The 15340-nt window shown below is 47.8% G+C and overlaps 1 protein-coding gene across 1 annotated transcript in view; it reads right to left on the bottom strand.

Annotated features, from left to right (window-relative positions):
• Positions 1 to 15340, bottom strand: part of GABRA3 (gamma-aminobutyric acid type A receptor subunit alpha3) — a 128568-nt gene that overhangs the window by 49223 nt on the left and 64005 nt on the right. The window lies entirely within an intron of this gene.

Below are 15340 nucleotides of genomic sequence, written 5' to 3'. Positions count from 1 at the left end.
AAGAAACCCTGGTTTTGTTAAAGTTTTGGGTTTCTTTGAATGTGCAAGAATCAATATTTGGATTGCCTTTTACTCTCATCACATTTGCTGTTTTCCTACTTGTCTCTTTCACGAAGAATGATAGCTCTCAAAAAGCTAGTATTGCCACACTCTACTACCTGTATTGATGCCAAGTAACATTTTATTCCAGGAATAGCCCAAAATCATTGGGAGGCCCCAACTCAGGAAAGTGCTTTAGGACGTGTTTATCTTGAAGCAGTTGCTTAAGTCCCATTGTCTTCAATGGGAGTAAAGTATGTGCTTAAAGTTAAGCATGTGCTAAGGTGCTTGAAGCCAGGTGTAGCGGGGTGGTCAACCACTCCTGACTTAAAAGGCTTAAAACGGCCTGGTGAGAGGGGCTGTGGTAGGGAAGGAAAAGCGAGGCTGATTGGGGAAAGCAGCCTCAGCTGGGAGCCACGCGCCAATCAGGCCGAGTTGGCTTAATGAGGGCCCAGCTGGCCCTTATAAGAGGGCTGGGGCCAGGAGCCAGAGACAGACTCTCTCTAGCTTTGAGAGGGAGGGACCTGGCTCCAGGGAGCTGAAAGAAGGTACCTGGAGTGAAGCAGGGCTGGGGGAAGGCCAAATTAGCTGGGGAGCTCCAGCCTGGAAACCCCCCAGGCTGCAGCCTAGTGGAAGGCCAATTAGGTACTGGGGTTGCAGAGGGCAGCCCACAGGTAGGCAGAGGTAGTAGGTCCAAACCCCCCTTGCCTGTGATGAGTGGCTTTTACACTGCAGTCTGCCCCAGTGAGCGGTGGCTGGCAGTAGCCCACGACTGAGGCAAGGTGGAGATAGAGTGTTAGGGGTTCCCCTATGTGGGGAGACCCTGAGACTGTGGGGTTATTGCCAGAGGGCAGCACCCCAAAGACAAGGGGTGCCGGGTCCTGGAAGAGACATGGGGGGCCAGCATCAGCAAGACACCAGCCTGCAGAGGGTGCTCTGGAGGCTAGAAACACTAATTCCCTGAGATGACCAGCAGGACGTGCCACAGCGGTGAGTCGTGCACGGCGACACCAGGTCAGAGTTAAGTACTGTTCCATGTGAATAATAATAATAGTAGCTAGCTCTTATACAGCACTTTTCATCAGTAGATCTCCAAGCACTTTACAAAGGTGATCAGTATAATTATTCTCCTTTTATACATGGGGAAACTGAGGCACAGAATGAAGCTATGACTTGCCCAAGGTCACCCAGCATGTCAGTATCAGAGCCAGGCCTCCTGGGTCCTAGTTCAGTGCTTTACTCACTAGGTATCTCACAGAAATGTGGCCAGATCTGGCCCCTAGAATGGAAGACTTCCATTAACAGATGTTAATCAATTTAGGACTAGACTGTGTGCTCTCACTTCCTTCGAATGAGACTAGATGGGCAGAATGGTACGTCCTGATGGAATTGTCCATTTGAAGCTACCAAGAGAGATTCCTGGCTTCATCTAAGTACCTGGCATTGGCAACTGTTGTAGATGTGATCTTGTAGTAGAAGATGGCCCTTTGATCAATTCAGTTATGGAAATTCCTCTGTTCTCAGAGGGATATTTTGTCATGTTTCGATTTATTTTGCAGCATTATGAGGCTTCATTCTGCAGTTTGAAGTTTTGCAACTAAAGTAAGATAATGCATTCTGGCAGGGTTTTCTCCTTGATGGCTTAAATATAGTATACATGTCTTTAGTTATTATGATTGGAGAGCTTCCGAGGCAGCCTGTGGCTGATATTGTTGTGCTATATATGTAACCCTTGACCTTGTCTTGATGCTGTAAAAGAAGGTTAAAGAGAAATATATGGGCAGTACACTTTCTGAAGTACACAGTAGTCAATTAGGCATTTTTCTAAGCAAAGCAAGTCAATTTTGTAATACTTAGAGGCTTGGAGTATCTCTCCATGTCCTTCCAAGCAGGACCCAAAATGAGACACATAGCAGAGAAGAAAGTTCTTATGCTTTAAGGTTCTTTTCTTTCACATGCACTGCTTTTTCTCCCTCTTCCCTTTCAGCATTCCTGACATCCATAATTTACAGCTGTCATAAGTAGATAGGTAAGGGTTAATTTTCTTTTACCTGTAAAGGGTGAACAAAGGGGGAACCAAACACCTGCCCAGAGGACCAATCAGAGACCTGGATTTTTTTTAAAGTCTGGGAGGGAACTGGAAACTCGGGGTCTTTTTGTTTTCCTCGGCTGTGAGTAAACAAGCTTTTCTTCTAACTCCATCTTCTTTCAAATGTTCTGCTATCAAGTGTGAGTACAAAGGAACCAAAGTAATCGGCTGTGATGTGCTTTGATTTGTATTTACATGGGTGTTGATTTGCTGGACTGGTTTAATTGGGCTATCTTTTAAATCAGACTGTTTATTCATATTTTCTTATAAGCAAGAGCCTGTATTGATCTCTTAATGCAGTATTATTGTTCTGTATTTTCTTTCTTTTTATATAAAGTTTTCTTTTTAAAACTTGTGGAAGTTTCTTTTCCTAGTGAGGCAAAGGGGAGAGGAATTTCTGTGCCCGGAGTCCTGTTACATCTGTGACAGGCTAGGGAGGGGGGGAAAAGTTACGGGGAAAGAGAGAGAGAGAATCAGCTCTGTTCCCTGGTGCTTAAGGCTTGTCTCTTTGGAGAGACGGAGACCAGTTTCTTGGTATTGTCATGTAAAGAGATTGCATCAATCCCCTCAGAGCGGAACAACGGAGAGAGAGGGAGGAGGGAGGGGAGATCATTCCTTTGCCGGTAGACTCATACTTCTGAGTCTTGGGGGTCCTCCCAGGGAAAGTTGGGGAGGCCAGAGAGGGGGGTCCCCCCCCAAGGAATTTGGGGGAACCCAGGCTGATAGTAGCCTCAATACTATCTGGTGGCAGCGAAATAAGATCCAAGCTGGGTATAAGCTTGGGGAGGTTCACAGTAAGCACCCAGATTTTGTATGCTAAAGTCCAGATTTGGGACAGACGCTTACCACAACAGCACTAATCACCATGCTGAGATCCAGGTTCAGCCATGGTCTGCAGAATGAAATATTTTGAGGCTCAGACAGAAAGAGGTTGATATGTTGCAAGGGAAGGTGGGTCAGCAAGAGGATCTGTTTTTCACAAAGTGACCTGTAGGACTCAGGTGTTGGAGAACTGGCACAGGAATTGATGAGCAGATGATAACAGGCTTGTGGGGGGTGGGGATAGAGAGAACTTTGGCACATGCTTTTGAGTGATCTTGGTGGCTTTATTTCTAAGCTCATGTTAGGCACAATCCCAAGGAAGATGACAGCACACATGGGTTTAATTAAAAAATAGGTGTATTTTTTGCAGATTCTACCTAGAAAGTTAGTTTCAGCATAGCTGAAACTCCCACTGTCTCCACACTAAACTTAGCAATGAGGCCTCTGTAACAAAAATAGCGGAAGAAGAGTGGCTGGGCCTAGGAAGTTGTGAGGGAAAAAACAAACAAAACAAACTTGGATGGATCTGACCTGATCCAGGGTCCCAAAGAATGCAGCCTATTGTAAACTGTCCAGTCCCTAGACTCTACGGTCCCTTTGCTCCTGCAGGATATAACAAATCTCATCGAATTTGGTGGGATTTAAGCATACCCTGCATCAGGAGACTACAGCCCAGCATTTTCCTCATCTGGACATTGACATGTGCTTATCCATTGAGACCTGCAAAGCCAGGATGAAAGTGCACATCCAGTAACAAACTTGCCAGGTTATTAAGAGGAGGACAGACAAAACAGCTCACCTCCCTACCCTGCTGATGACTCATTCATGCTCTCTGACAGAGAGAGCACAAGTAAGGACTGTTGCACGACAGGACCTGACAGCGCAGTGAAAAACAAAGCCATGCACATGATGTACTGGGACAGAGGCTGTTGGATCCAAGTGGATGGAACCATTTGGTAATATCAGCTCCCAAGGGCAATGGGTTTTCCCTGGTCTAGTATGTACTTATTCCTTCCTGTCTCTTTGCATAAATGATACTTCTTAATATAATATATTGACAGCTGCAATCACAGTGTGACAATGTATTGGACAGTCAGTAACTGCATCATGTCAAAAACTGCACAGTGAGTCATAACTGAGAAAGCCAGTGTCAGCCATCAGGCTGTCCAGCAGTCACCATCCATCCAAGTGTCCATTTAATTAAAACAGTCATAGTCACAGGGATGTTCTGGAAACCACAGGTCAAATGGTCTCAGGAAAAGCACTGGGCAATGGCCTCAGGCTGTAGCCAAGACTTGCATGGTGCAGTTGAGGAGGGGAGGGGACAAAGGTGGCTGTAAATATTGCCACCTTTGTGTCCCCCTGTTCCTGGGACTGAATGGGGACCAGAGCAGTTACCAAGGCTACCTCTAAACTAGACCCAGTTGCCTGTAGCCCCAAGGGGTTGTTGTCGCAGCTGGGGTCATAACGCAGAGGGACACCATAGTCATTCAACCTCTCTCTCACGAATGCACCTTGCACATTCTGGCCAAATCCTCTTCCAGTCTTTTTGTCTGTTACAGATCAGCGTCGCATTACCTTTGACAAGAGCATGATGACTGCAACTTCCACTACCCATGCTTCCACCTTGGTCCAAAGATCACAATCGGTCAAATCCTTCCGCCCACACAGAACTCAGGGGCAGCAGCTTGCTTCATCCACCGTGTCTCCTGAGCCAGAGAAGCCAATTTATCCTGTAGATCCTCTACATCTAGACTAAGTTGCCATTCTGTATCTTGGCCATTCACCCTCATGACATGGCCCTGAGAGCCTTCCCCACTCCCTGGCTTTTTCTAGAAAAGCCAGATTCACCAGTCTACTCCAATAGACTTGGGCACAAATTCCACTCTGCTTGACATAAATGCTACTGAATTCAACTGAGTCACTTCACACCAACACATCTTGCATCTTGGCAGGGAGTTGGACTTGATGACCCTTGCAGTCCCTTCTAACCCTATGGCTCCATGATTCTATGATCAGCGCAAACAGTGCTCTGCAGGGGATAAGGGGATTTCAGACAGAGGATCCCAGAGTCATAGAATTGCTAGCCTCACTGTTGCTCCTCTCCTGGGCTGTTCATCCTCCAAGCCTCCTCTGTGTGACAGCACCTAGAGAGACCCGATGTGGCTGGGCTTGCAGGCATGCTGGCTTCCACAAACCGTGCCCCCTGGTCATATAGGAGAGGCATAATCTGACTTTCCTTTGAATTAGAGGGATTTCCACAAAAAAAATAGCTGATGCCCGCATACAAATTCCGGTTGAGCTATGAAAGTTGTAACTAACAAAAGCACTAGCAGATCACAGCAAACTACAGTCTTTGGGATTAAGGCCATTCATGATCTTAGCAATATCATGCAGCCCAAGGACTTCTGCAATGCATTGCTTATAGCACTGTATGAGTTCACTGGCTCTGTGGCAGGATGGATAAAAATCAATGATTTTTTTTTAAATAAAAAAATTGATTTTTTTAAATTCAGATTTTTTTGATAAAATGCTTTTTGAGGAAAAAAACCTATCTAAAGATAGTTTTAATTAAGATACATTATAGTTCAAAGATATCTCATCATGGAATAGGGATTATAAATGCCAATTCTATAGTATGAGACAATATATTCATGTAATGTTTAAGAAAAAGTTTTATAAATGAGTTCCAATAGTTCATGGATTAGGGACCCAATCTTATGGGGTTCCACAGGCTTCTGTATAGATTATTTAGGTTAGTCTTTCTATCTACCCAATGGGACTCAGTGCTCAGTCTAGAAGATACCATCAGAGATACTTAGTTTTTTTCAGTTCTCAAACTGTGGATTTGTCTCTCCAGAGGTAACATGCTTGTTAACAGCAAAAATGTTTTTAAATAAATAAATAATATATAGAGGTGAGAAATAACAGACCTCAACTCTATTGTCCCTCTGCAAATTTGTGTACACAGAGTTAATCCTTTACCTCTCTCTAAAAGTGCAAAGTTTCAAAAAGTTCAATGAATAGAAGATTGTTGGGGACGGAATAGATCTGGGCAAGGAGAAGAAATCTGGAGATAAATGTGAGAAGGGAGGGACATATGCTTTTTTGTTAAAATATTGTTTGCTGCTGAAGAAAAAAAATCCAGAATACTTAACATTGTTGTTTTAGTTAAATAAAACAATTTAAATGTCTGTCTGGTGACAGCATGGCAAGAATATCCTCCAAATATTAATGATTAAGTGGTTGAATTGGAGATAGTTCATCTCCCAATGACTTCATAAATATCTGCTTCAATTACCTTTGGTAAATGAACTAACCAATCATTCATTTTCTAATACAGCTGTAAAATTAATCTGAAAAGTTTTCAAAATAAATCACTGTTTAAAAATGTATAGTGTGTAGCTTCTAAAAATGAAACCTACATCTATCTCTGAGTTGTAAAAAATATGTGTTAAGGTTACAACAACCAAGAGTGCACTTTTATGTGGAAAACCATGAGTAAATCAGGTCTTCCTGACAAGTGATTTAAGTCATGAGTTAAATCATGATTTAAATCAAATCCACCCTGCTCTGTGGTAATGATACATTCTGTCCCTAGCAGAATCCTACAGATATTTAGATTAGAAAAGCAATTATCAGGAACACATTGCACGTGTTTTTACCTGGGCAGAAAGCAAAGAGCAGCCTTTTCTATTACAATCCAAAATACAATGCAGAGTAGCCTTGCTAATTCTCCCCTTCCTAGTCTGCAGACTTGATCATTTGCCCATGGAAATCTGGCCATCTCGCCACACATCCCAGCAAATATTTAATAGCTGAGTGCTGGATAACTGACACTTCAGCGCTTTCACCAAATCTGCTGCAGAACATTAAAAAACACTTAGTCCTTCTCTAACATCTTCCCGCCGAGCCTCTCAAAGCTGGTTGCACACATTCATGAACGAAGCCTTGCAGTTCCCTTGGAGGCAGGTTAGTGTTATGATCCCCATTTTACAGATAGAGAAACAGAGAGAAAGAGTCTTGCACAAGGTCACTTAGGAAGCTGGCAGTTGACCAGGGAATAGAACTCAAGAAAGCCAAGTCCTTAGCCCACCTTTCTCCAGTGTAGGACATACGGTGCACTGTGATGCATTGCTAACAATAATCGCTTGCTGTTGTCTATTGTCCTATGTGTAGTTTGTAAGCCTCTTGGGACAGGGACCATCTTGTGCTCCTGGGCCTTGACTACGGGGCTATAAATAATAATAAAATGAACACAGTATATGCTGAGATGTCACATCTCTGATTTCCCTATTCTGTTTGCAAGTGGCTACTGTATTTGTTAAATGTTAACATTCTCTAATCCACCATTGGCCTACCTTCCCTGCCACCAGTACAATTTATTACTTCACACTAGTCTTGATACTGCAGGAGCACCTAGAGGCTCCAATCAGGGATCTGGGCTTTGTAGCGCTAGGCGCTGTACAAACACAGAATAAAGACACAGTCCCTTTCCTAAAGAAGCTAATGACTAGATGTAACAGGTGGCTGTAATAAACAAATGGGGAGGGATGGTGGAAAGGGGAGAATGAGGCAAGTACAATAAGCATCTGAGCAACACACACTTTGCATGCTGGGTCTATGCTGATTCCAGGTCTGTGTATCTAGGACAGAGTCATTAACCTGTAGGGTGACCAGACATCCCAATATTATCAGGACTGTCCTGATTTTAGGGGACTTGTCCTGTGTACTGACCTTACATCAGTTGGGATGCCCTATGTCCCGATATCGGGGACCGTTCGAACCACAACTGTGGTGCTGCTGCTTCCTGGGGCAGCTCCTGGCACCTGCCCGCTGGCAGGAGCGCCATGTGCTGTGGGGCGGGGCTTGCAGGCACCGAGAGTGGGCAGAGAGCCCTCCGCCCCCATCCCCAGACCCGACCCAACCCGTGACCTAAGGAGCCAGAGGGACCAGCCTGCCGGATGCTTACCAGGACGGGAGCTGCCGAAGGTGAGCACCGCCGGGACTCCCCACCTCGCTCCCTGGCAGGTTCCTCTGGCTCTTAGGGTGGGGGGCTCTGTGTGCTGCTGGCACCTGCAAGCCCCGCTCTGCGGCTCCGGCAGCTCCCATTTGCATTTTTCCCGGACAATGGGAGTCACAGAGCTCATGCTTATGGCGGGCACGGGTCTGGAGAGTCTGGAGACTCCCCTCACTGCTTTCACCCTTAGGAGCCAAAGATCTCCCAGGAGGGTTAGTGAGTGTAGCCAGGGAAGGGGGCAGGGTGTGTTGGTGAATGTCTGGGAGGTGTGTGTGTGGGGCTGTTGGGCTGTGAGGGTGTGGAGGGTGCTGGGCAGTGGGGGAGGTTTGTATGTTTTTGGGATGCTAAACAGTGGGGGCCTGTTGGGGGGTGCTGACGGTGGGGGAGATCTGTGTGTGTCAGGGCACTTGGCAGTGCGGGTCTGTGTGGGGCATTGTGTAGTTGTGGTGGTGGGGTGTGGGGAAGGGCACTGGGAGGGAGGAAAGAAGGGAGGGAGGGGAAATCTGTGTGTATTGGGAAACTAGCGAGTGGGGGTTCTGTGTGGGGTGCTGGGCAGCTGTGGAGGGGCTGTGGGCAGGGGGGTGCTGGGCAGGGTGTGAGTGCACAGCACTGTGCATCTGTGGCGGAAGGAGCTCTGGGCACAGTGGATCCAGGGGGCACTGGGCAGGGGAGCTGTGTGGCGCAGGATGGGCCCACTCTCAACAGGAAGAGGCATGCTGGTAGCACAGGGCCAGGCGGACCAGTGTGCCTCTGGCTCCGGTCGGGGCTGTGCACCTGTGTCTCCCCCCCAGAGGTGAAAGTAAGCTGGTATGCCCCGCTACGGTGTACTGGCAAGAGCTGGTGTGCCGTACCAAGGCGGATCGGCTTCCCCTGGCAGCAATTTAAAGGGCCTGGGGCTCTCAGCAGCGACTGGAGCCCCAGGCTCTTTAAACTGGGCACAAGAGCCCTGCTGCTGGAGCCCTGGGGAAGTGGCGGTGGGGCTAGGGCGGCGATTTAAAGGGCCAGGGACTCCTGCCGCAGCTACCATCCCGGGCCCTTTAAATCGTCCCCACAGCCCTGAGGTAGCGGCGGCAGGGCTCCAGCAGCAATTTAAAACATCCGGGGCTGCAGCAGCCGCTACTGCCCCAGCCCTTAAAATCACCTCTGGAGCTCCGCCGCTGCCTCCCCAGGGCTCTGGCAGCAGGGATCTGGGGACGATTTAAAGGGTCCGTGGCTCTGGTAGTTGCTACCACTCTGGGCCCTTTAAATCATCCCTGGAGCCTGCCGGAGCCCTGGGGTAGCAGTGGCGGGGCTCAGGTGGTGATTTAAAGGGTCAGGGGCTCGGCTACTGCTACTGCCCTGGCCCTTAAAATAGCCGCCAGAGCACCACCACTGCTACTCCAGGGCTCTGGCAGCAGGGCTCCAGGGACGATTTAAAAGGCCCAGAATGGTAGCGGCAGCCGGAGCCCCGGGCCCTTTAAATCACCACCTGAGCCCCCAGCTGCTGCTACTACCCCAAGGCTCCAGCACTGCAGCTTGGGTGGTGATTTAAAAGACTTGGAGCTTCCACTGCTGCTACTGTCTGGGGCCCTTTAAATCACCACCTGAGCCCCCAGCTGCTGCTACTACCCCAAGGCTCCAGCACTGCAGCTTGGGTGGTGATTTAAAAGACTTGGAGCTTCCACTGCTGCTACTGTCTGGGGCCCTTTAAATCACCACCCGAGCCCCACTGCTGGAGCCCTGGGTTAGCAGCCACGGGGCTCTGGCAGTGATATAAAGGGACAGGGGCTCCTGGCTGCTGCTACTGCAGTGGAGCCCCGGGCCCTTTAAAGCTCCACCAGAAAACTGGGCCCCCTTGATGGTGATTTAAAGAGACGGGGCTCCACTCCAGTAGCAGCAGCTGGAGCCCCAGGTCCTTTAAATCACCCCCGGGCTCCCAGCCACCTCTGCAGCTGGTAGCTCAGGGGGTGATTTAAAGGGCCCCAGGGCTCCCGCTGCTGCTACCCCAGCCCCAGCCCTGGGGCCTTTAAATCCTGATTTAAAGTGCCCGGGGATTTAAAGGCCCCGCCTCTTCTGGTAGAGACTCTGCCCCCTCACAAGGACTCCGGAGTACCGGTAAGTCCTTTAAGTTACTTTCACCCCTGCTCCCGCCCCCCACCCCCAAATCGACCAGTGTGTCCTGATATTTCACTCTTGTGATCTGGTCACCCTATTACCTTGCAAGGGGAGGCAATGTTTTCGAGTGACTAGGGCACTAGCCTGGAGTCTGGAGAGCTGCCTTCTACTCTTGCCTCTGCTGCATGACCTTGAGTAGTTGCTTTCCCTCAGTTTGGTCATAAGCCTTCTTCAGCAGAGAACTTCTGCTATATTCATACAGCACCCGGCACAATAAGGTACCTGTTTCCAGAGTGGCGCCTCTACATGCTATTGTCATACAAATAAGAAATAATAATATTAATCAATACACCCATTTTCATGATAGATTATTAACACTGAATACCAGCAGTCTATGCATGAACACTTTCAGTTTGCTTTAAGCCCTTTGAGGCAAGGACTGTCATTGACATCTTTGTACAGCACCTAGCACAACGGGGACCAAGGCCATACCAGGTTAGGTACTGCTGTATTATAAACTGTTTAATAACAGGCATGTACCACTGCAGCCGGGCTCTTGAACAATCCACTGATATTTATTGTCACCCTTTGCACCCTGGTGGAAAGGCAGGGAATTCTGTAGACAAGCTAAACAGATCCTTTGGTGCTTGGGATTCCAGCAGGGGAGGGGGTGTTCTCATTTGTTAGCAGTAACTGGCAGGGAAGGAAGGAGCTAGACTCATCCTATCCAGCTACTGCAGTGTTAGTTAACCAGTGGCTTAGGGTGCACGGTGGGGCCAGTGGTGATGTCAGAAATGGATATATGTGGGTGCCCACAGTGGCCATTTGCAGCAGTCAGGAAAGATCATAGCACAGATTAGGTAAAGTCCACCCCCACCCCTGAGGAGCTGCCACTGAGCATAAGCCTCCCTTCTCCCCCACTTTCCACTTCCCATGGTAGTGAGCACAGATCTTGGACTCACCCTGCCCAGGACTCCTGCACTGAATGTCGGGAGCACTCAGCACAGCTCAAGTCTGTGGCACAACAATGAACCGAACACAAGGTCTTCCAAGATTCTGGCTAGTTCCCTAATTACTGCACCATCCTTCCTTGCCAAAGAGCGTATTCCCTGGTTTGGGTGTACTTGCGTTTCTAATGCCATCTGGAGAAATTTTGCAGGCAGAAGCAATGCACTGCAGGCTGAGCAGAGGCGCTCCCCCCCCCCCCGCACCCCCGCCCCAGTGCAGAAAAGTATTTGTTAACTCGCCCCTCCTTCCCAGGCAATGCTGCTTGGCTCCTGTTGCAAAAATCCCCCAGAGCTGGGGCAGATCTTCAATAGAAATGTAAAACAGAGGCCAGAACATCCCTTCCCCAAGCATTACCCCCTGTTATTCTCAATACCTGCTCCTCTTCAAAAGCTACCTTCCCCATCTCCAAAAAATTCTCATGCCAGATCTACCTTGCTTGCAAAGACAATAAATGGCCGTATTCACTCGGCACCGAGGACTGAATTCTGCGCCCACTGATTCCAACAAGCAGGACATTGACAGTAGCATTATCCAGGGCACTGCAGGGCTTCCATGCCACAGCAGTATGGGACATGTCTCATATACTGGGCCAAAGGCCCATTTGCTCCCTACTCCTGGCTGTTGCCGCTGTGCATCACCTAGACTATGAATGATCCAGTCCCTGCCTCTTTTCCTTGCTGGCTCCCATCCTTTGTGCTGCAGACAGAGCCAGCCTGCCACCCCCTCACCACCCACTCATTCCTGAAATCTCCCGTTTAAGTGCTCACGACTCCCTGGGCAAACGAGGGGGTATATATTATTTACAGAATAACTGAGTGCTATTTTTATTTGCTTCTCAGAAGCACTAGCTGCAGCTGAGCTGGAATACAAATTACCCTGTCTCAATTCCTCTCCCTTCTCTGGCTGTCTACAGTGGGACTGCCTCTACAAATGATTAGGGGAGGGAGGGAAGTAGGAAGGCTGTTATTAAAAATTCAGCTGTAATCACCAACTGTTACTTATTTAAGAATCTCAGCCCTAATATAATCTGCTGCTATGTTTGTGTGTCAGTTTGTGGATGCTGCGCTGTGATGTGCCGTAGCAGGAATAATGCAGTGCTGGGGGATCCCAGAGGCTGGGCTGCATTCTAGCAGAGATGATGCAGTCGTGTCTCATTGTGGGGTGTTCCCGATTGCGTACTGTAATAAAACGGGGAGTGAGGCAGTCGGGGCTTAGTGCAGGAGCTTTCTGAGTATTGTGCCAATATAGTGGAGGTTACACTGTCTTGCTTCTGTGCTGGGGTGTTCCAGATGCTGTGCCGTTATACTGCAGTGGTGATGCACAGCTGCAAAGTGCTGAGAGGATCCCAGGTGCTGTGCTCATAGATTCTAAGATCAGAAGGGACCATCATGATCATCTAGCCTGACCTCCTGCACCTCGCAGGCCACAAAACCTCACCGATGCCTGAAACAGACCCCTAACCGCTGGCTGAATTACTGAAGTCCTCAAATCGTGATTTAAAGACTTCATGTTATAGAGAATTCACCATTTACACTTGTTTAAACCTGCAAGTGACCCCATGCTGCAGAGGAAGGTGAGAACTCCTCAAGGTTTCTGCCAATCTGACTCAGGAGAAAATTCCTTCCTGATCCCAAATATAGCAATCAGTGAGCATGTGGGCAAGACCCGCCAGGCAGACACTTGGGAAAGAATTCTCTGTAGTAACTCAGAGCCCTTCCCATCTAGTGTCTCATCTCCAGCAGTTGGATATTTTTGCTACTAGCCACATGCCATTGTAGGGAGTCCAATCATATCATCCCCTCCATACACTTATCAAGCTCAGTCTTGAAGCCCGTTAGGGTTTTTCTGCCTCCACTGCTCCCTTTGGAAGGCTGAGCTATATTGGAGTTTAGGCAGTCGTTCTCAATGCTAGAGGTTCCTGGATCCTTTGCTGTATTATGGCAGAGGTAAAATTGTCATATCTAAATGCCAGGAGCTTCTGGGTGGTAGGTGCTGTGCTGTATGCCAGCAATGTCAGAGGAAGGATGGGCTTGTAGTTTAAAGCACCAGCCACAGACTGAATTCAATTATTGACTCCAGTCTTTGTGTGTAATTTTGGACACACAAGTCACTTAGCCTCCCGATGCTTCAGTTTTAAAATGAGACAACAATACCACCCTATCTCCGAAGGGTTTTGTGAGGTTAGCTGCATTGATGTTTCTGAAGCAGGCAGGGTCAACAGATATAGGCATATACAAGTGTCAACAGAGAGAGATGCAGTTTTATCCCAAACCTGGAAGTAGCCATGTTCTGTGAACTGTACTGGTGGGTCCTGGCTATAGTCATGTCTAGAGTTTAGCAAAGTATTTTGTCTCTGACAGAAATGTCTCAATAAAAAGCATTTTTCAGAGTTCTGGAATTTTTTGTGAATTCAGGTCAAATCTGACACATAGTGAGGCATAAAAACCTAGAAAAAAATGAGTTTTGACAAGACATTTTGTTTTCAAATTTAGTCAATTTAAAAAATGAAGTAAGATGAAAAACACCTGAAAACTGCTGAATTTAAACTAAGAACTCAAAACAAAAATATTTTGGTTCATTCAATGGAATTTTTTTAGTTTTTTGATTTGACTATAAGTTTTTTTAAAAAATTGGTTTCAGTTCAAAGTGGATTTTTCCCCCCTGGATTTTTCTGTTCTGCTGCAGAACCAAAATAATCCATTATTCACTCTGATGTGCTTGTGTCTCAGTGCAGGAGCTCTCTGATGCTGTGCTGTGGTCTAGCAGAGGGAATGCAGTTGTGTCTCAGCGCTGGGGGTTCTTGGGGGCTGTATGATGATATAGCAGAGGGAATGCAGTTGAGTCTTATTGCAGTAGGTTCTCAGGTGCTGTGCAGTGATATAGCAGAGGGGATGTAGTGGGAGGTTAGTGCTAGGGGCTCCTGGGTTCTCTGCTGTGATTATATAGTGTGACAAAGTTCCTCCTCTACCTTGGTGGGTCCTGCGCTTCTTGGCAGATTTGCTCACCTCAGTGATCTTCCCCACAGTCTGGGTCAACTCCTCCTGTGTCTGATCAGGAGTTGGGAGGTTTGGGGGGAACCCGGGCCCACCCTCTACTCCGGGTTCCAGCCCAGGGCCCTGTGGATTGCAGCTGTCTATAGTACCTCCTGTAACAGCTTCATGACAGCTACAACTCCCTGGGCTACTTCCCCATGGCCTCCTCCAAACACCTTCTTTATCCTCACCACAGGATCTTCCTCCTGATGTCTGATAATGCTTGTCTCCTAAATCCTCCAGCAGTACACTCTCTCACTCTCAGCTCCTTGCCTTCTTGCTCCCAGCTCCTCACTCGCACTCCTTCTCCTCTGGCTCCTCTCTGCCTGACTGGGGTGAGCTCCTTTTTAAACCCAGGTGCCCTGATTAGCCTGCCCTGATTGGCTGCAGGTGTTCTAATTAAAGTAGCTATCTCCACTGCCTTCTAGAAAGGTCTTAATTGGCTCCAGGTGCCTTGATTAACCTGGAGCAACTGCCATTTGGTTACCATGGTCCTAGGGATTTGTTTAGCCTGGGGCTAACATACCTGTTTCTCAGTACTTTACTGTAGTCATCTGGCATTGCCCCATCACAATAGCAAGGGGATACTGTAGTGTCTCACAGCAGCAGATTCTCGGATGCTGTGCTGTAATATAGCAGAGGCTTCTTTCTCCCTGAGAGTTGTGTCTAGTTTGCTCTTTTTGCAATTAATTTAAACACAACACACTGAGCAGAAATACACTGAGCAGTGTAAGCTGGTGCTTTAAATTCCTGCCACCTCCCAAGTCCTTGCCATCGTCAGATGGATGACACACCTAAGTACTAGAAGGTAATTTCTACAGCTGTGCACAGAGGCTTTATGTTTCTCTCATTCTTCATTTTCTCAGCTTCTCATTTTGGGGATTTAATTTCTTTCCAATTTTAGCCCTAGGAACAAAAGAGGAACAGAAATGTCTTTTCCTTCTGCGACCTTTGCTGCCGCCCCAGGAGAACTGCCTTCAATTAATGTGCCTGAGGCTTAACAGAGCTGGGACTGTGCAACAAGGAGTACTTGAAACATGGCAGTGCTCTCCTGAAGGGGGAGGAGCACTGTAGTCCCCTCATCAAGAAGCTCCACCCTCAGGTTCCTCCCTTCTCATTCCAGAGATCAAATCCCGCTGAACACTGGGCCTTTGGACACATTCCACCTCCCCCATTTGCTCTCCAAGCCCCCTTCATAACAGGGACCATCTGGCTAAGATCCAGTGAAGCACCAGT

Source organism: Chelonoidis abingdonii, chromosome 8 (assembly GCF_003597395.2).
Source record: "Chelonoidis abingdonii isolate Lonesome George chromosome 8, CheloAbing_2.0, whole genome shotgun sequence".
Classification (NCBI taxonomy): domain Eukaryota; kingdom Metazoa; phylum Chordata; order Testudines; family Testudinidae; genus Chelonoidis; species Chelonoidis abingdonii.
This window is presented reverse-complemented; position numbering and strand designations above follow the sequence as displayed.